We start from the raw sequence: 4,603 nt of genomic DNA, 5'->3' as shown, positions 1-4,603 counted from the left end.
GTTCCAATTGGAGAGACACGTCCTTTCGTCTACTAATCGCATCGTTTTGCGGTGCGGTTGCAAAACACAGTCACTAAACTTATTACAGTGAACAGAGACGTCAATGAACAAATGGACATATCATAATTTTGCGAAAATAAAGAAAAACTTTTCGCTCGAGGGGAGACTTGAACCAAGGACCTCTCGTTCCACAGCTGCTCACGCTAACCGCGGGACCACGGCGCTCCTGAGCTCAGATTATGCTTGATGTTGCCTATTTTCGCATGGACTGCTCAGTTTGTATATTTTGCTTATTTTTTTGTAGTTCCATACAACTTCTTCCTGTTTTCTTGATTGATCTGTGTTCAGTTTTTCAAGGCCTATCCACTGTGCCAACGTATAACTAAATCTGAGGGGGGTGCGATGGGGAGGTTCCCTTGTTAGTAAACTTATTCCTCTGTTATTTTATGTGTCTTTCCTATAGTTTTTTATAAATGTAAAAAAATCTTCAGCTGTGTTCCTCTCGCAAGATTTGGATCAGTTCTTCCAACACATATTTCAAAAATGGAGGGAGGAAAATTCGAAAAGTAGTTCCTCTGTATTTCATTAACTAAGCATTAACATTATTTAGGCCAGTAGCTTTTCTATGATTTATTACATCTAAGGCTGCTTTTAAACTCACGTCAGTTATCTAGGTCGTGACATTAGTTTCAACTATGACAAAGGCAAGACTTAGGGAAGAAGAACGAGAAAGCGAACACAAATGAAATTCTAAAATGTTATGGCTATACCTACTCTTGGGTGTGGTTTCGAATCACGGACAGCAACAAACAAACAAAGGTCACATATAGAGGCAGCAGAAATGAACTTTATGAGCTACGTAAGAGCCTGTAATAACTGGATAAAATAAGGAATGAAACAATAATATCAGTTTTAAAAATATTTTCTGTAAATGGCTGGATGGAAGAGAATAGAATTAAATGCAGGAGTCATGTTGACAGAATGACAGAAAACAGAATGCCAAAAAAGGAAATGAATTATTGGCCGAGTAGAAAGAGAGAACTAAGTAGACTTGGTGAGAGATGAATGGATGGATGGATGGATGGATGCATGGATGGATGACATAGACCGGAACAGGCCTAATTCTTGGAAGGACTTAACGATGACCTTTCCCGGGGGATGAAAGGCTGTCGGGGTGATGGGGTCGCCACCCCCTCCCTCCCAGTGCCGGGCCGAACGAGAGGCTGCACTCTACCAGCAGTCAGCCCAGACGCCTGTTCACAGGTTTAGCGCCACAAACCTAACTTCTTTTCATATAGGAGCCTATAGATCCAAGCGAAGCTGACAACCATTGTTCAGTCTGATCTGATAGTGCGTCAGTGCATGTGGTAGGCCTACGGTTCCCTCTATATATGCTTCCGATTAAATATGAAGAACAGTAGGTCGCGAACTTCGTTTCGCGGGCCGCACACCACCAAGAGTGCGTGGACTGCAGCCGCAGCGGCCGGCCGTTGTGGCCGAGCGACTCTACGCACTTCAGTGTGAAACCGCGCGACCGCTACGGACGCAGGTTCGAATCCTGCCTCGGGCATGGATTTGTGTGATGTGCTTAGGTTAGTTAGGTTTAAGTAGTTCTAAGTTCTAGGGGACTGATGACCTCAGATGTTACGTCCCATAGTGCTCAGAGCCATCTGAACCATTTGCAGCCGCAGCAGTGGCTGAGACCTCACGCGATACCATGCGGAAGCTCCGAGGACAAAGGGAACAAAGGCGCTTATAGAAATTTGAAACAAAAACCACCACTCCGGCATTGGGTTGGTTCGGTTGTTTGGGGAAGGAGACAGCGAGGTCATCGGTCTCACCGGATTAGGAAGGACGGGGAAGGAAGTCGGCCGTGCCCTTTCAAAGGAACCATCCCGGCATTTGCCCGGAGCAATTTAGGAAAATCACAGGAAACCTAAATCAGGATGCCCAGACGCGGATTGAACCGTCGTCCTCCCGAATGCGAGTCCAGTGTGCTAGCCACTGTGCCCCGGGATTAAGCCTAAGGCCTCTTCCACATGGTCTACTGCTGCCTGCGATGCGATACGACCAACAATCTCTGATCGTGGGACATGTGATCAGCATATCACCAGACCCTCCAGCTGTCATTGCCACGAAGAGATTATGTTGCTGAATAATAAGTTTACAGACACCATATAGCGAATGCTGGCCCCTATTTCGAATGCACGTGAGGTTGGATTCTTCACTCTTGAATGAAAGAAGGGATCGCGTTGTTGAAAAAGAAGTCTACAGATAACAATTACTGAATGTTGGCTCCTATTTCGATTGCACATGAGACCGGATTCTTCCCTCGTATCGGTCATGGAGCAGAAGATGGTGCAGTGAAACACCGAAACTGGTCGCAATAGTAAGTTACATTCGAAATATAGACGGCTGAAGGTGTTGTTGGTTTTTCGTTTTAAGATTCTATCAATGCCGCCGTCTCTTTGTTCGAGCACAGGGGCTGAGCGGCCTTGTACGAGACCTCTCTACGTCGGAAAAAAATCTGAGCAGGTATCGGGAATGCAACACGGGTCCTTCCGTACCAATGGCAGCGACACCGACAATGTAGCTACGACGGCGATCGAAATTAGCCTTAAACTCACTCTAGTAACCCTCATTAAAACTGTGATTTAGCAGCGTAATTATTTGTTTCCACTTTTATGCTCGTCAAATTTCGTTATTAGACCTCCTTTTAAAAATCGTAGCGAAGGTATTGTACAGGTCACCCAGGCAGTTTAATTCGCATTTCAAATTTTTGTTTTAATCCTTATTTTTCACTTTAATATCCATAGTTCAATGTAGTGATGGGCTAAACTGCGATTTTCCGATATCAGTGATTTCAGTGAATGCTACTTTTCAGTATCTGTTATTCTTAACTGCGATTTGTCGCAGTTAAGAGTCGCAGTTAAGGAACATAGGTCGTGTATCCCTCCGCCACTGCTATTTCTGCGATTTCTGCTACTTCCGCGATTTCTGCGACTTCTGCTACTTCTGTGACTTCTGCTACTTCTGTGACTTCTGGTACTTCTGTGACTTCTGCGATTTCTGCTACTTCTGCGATTTCTGCTACTTCTGCGATTTCTGCTACTTCTGCGATTTCTGCTACTTCTGCAATTTCTGTGACTCCTGCGATTTCTGCGACTTACCACCATATGAAAAGGTTACATCTGTCAACACAGAAAATTGCATCGCAACAAACCTGTCATTGGCAAGTACGTTTTACGTTTTTTCTTCCGTTGGCTTTAATTTTGTATTAAAGAAACAACTGTGAAAATATTAATAGTGTAATTAATATGTAAGTAGCCGTACAGTACCGTAATAGTTCGTGTTTAGAAAATGAATTCTAACATATTGTTATGTTCACAGGTACCTGAACTACATTTCAGTCACTCAGTAAAGTGATAACTCAAAATATCATTGTCAGCAGATCTGAAGAAATTTGCCACTGCGTCTTTAGACCGTTTTCGTCAGACGAGAGGTTAGTTTCTAAGCATTTCGATGGACTTAATTACTTCAGTGAGATTGTTCTTGCAAATGTGACATTCATTATAGCAAATATTAGCAATCTACTCTGTCAATTATATTGCTAGTAATTAGTGACAGCAAAAATTGTTTAATAATCCTTGTGTTTTTGCAGACGCAGTTCTGACTCTGATTACTGGTTGCTGTACGTATCTATCCACATCAAGGCTGTTGAGAGAGATTCGTGAAGATTCAAGACAGCTCTTAGAGGATTTGCTGTTTAAAAGTGAAATAATTGTGAAATAAGTGTGTGAATGATTAAACTGTGTTTTATTCATTTTCCACATGTTAAGCCGTCCAATACCCGTAATTTTCCGCCACTTACTTATTGGTAAACACTTGTTGGAGAGTGACATGCCGCCGCCCCCCCCCCCCTTTCTCCACAATCTTGGTGTGACACTGACCTGTAACATATCCCGAAGTCTACAATATGCATTTTGAGGCTTTTGATGTGAAAGTGGGAAGTACAGATCTTCCAGTTAAATCGGGAATAACTTAAGTGCATTACTTGAAAGTAACACAGGAAAAGCTTACTTATGTAGGTGGTAGTAGTGTCGGCAAAAAGTTCTTGTATGTGAAGTTGCCATGTAGAACACCAGGTGTAAAACTTTTCTCCCGAGTCTTGAACTGTGTCGGAACAAAAGTGAGGCATTCATATGACTGTTTTCATTTCACTACACTTATACAGATGTCTGAGTTCTGCTGTGTTAACATTGCAAAGTCCTGTAGGCATGTGGAGTATTAACCAAAACTGTCATATTGGAAGCAGAATCAAACACATTTGTTACGTTACTTGATATTTTCAGGAGAAAAAGGCAATGTTGCTTCTTATTAATATAATACATTCAGAGTCACAGCAGTATTTGACCAACCATAACTGATGCTGAATGTGCATGTCGTCATATAATATGAAAGGCTTATTTCAATAGTGGTACAAGTCCATTACCTCCACTTTTCTGTCTGAAATTAATGATCCAAGCAAACATAAATAAAGGTTCATCTCTAGCAAGAAGCCATATGCTTGAATATTTCTGGTGTCTCAACTGCAGATTTTTCA

The 4,603-nt window shown here is 42.3% G+C and overlaps 1 long non-coding RNA gene across 1 annotated transcript; it reads left to right on the top strand.

Annotated features, from left to right (window-relative positions):
* The first annotated feature begins 3,184 nt into the window (after window positions 1-3,184).
* On the top strand, window positions 3,185-3,808 carry LOC126251505 (uncharacterized). Its single transcript, XR_007545750.1, has 3 exons — window positions 3,185-3,236; window positions 3,391-3,502; window positions 3,662-3,808. It is a non-coding gene; the product is annotated as an uncharacterized LOC126251505 (long non-coding RNA).
* Window positions 3,809-4,603: the final 795 nt, after the last annotated feature.

Source organism: Schistocerca nitens, chromosome 4 (genome assembly GCF_023898315.1).
Source record: "Schistocerca nitens isolate TAMUIC-IGC-003100 chromosome 4, iqSchNite1.1, whole genome shotgun sequence".
Classification (NCBI taxonomy): domain Eukaryota; kingdom Metazoa; phylum Arthropoda; class Insecta; order Orthoptera; family Acrididae; genus Schistocerca; species Schistocerca nitens.
The sequence above is the reverse complement of the archived record's forward strand: the minus strand, read 5'-3'. Positions and strand labels throughout refer to the sequence as shown.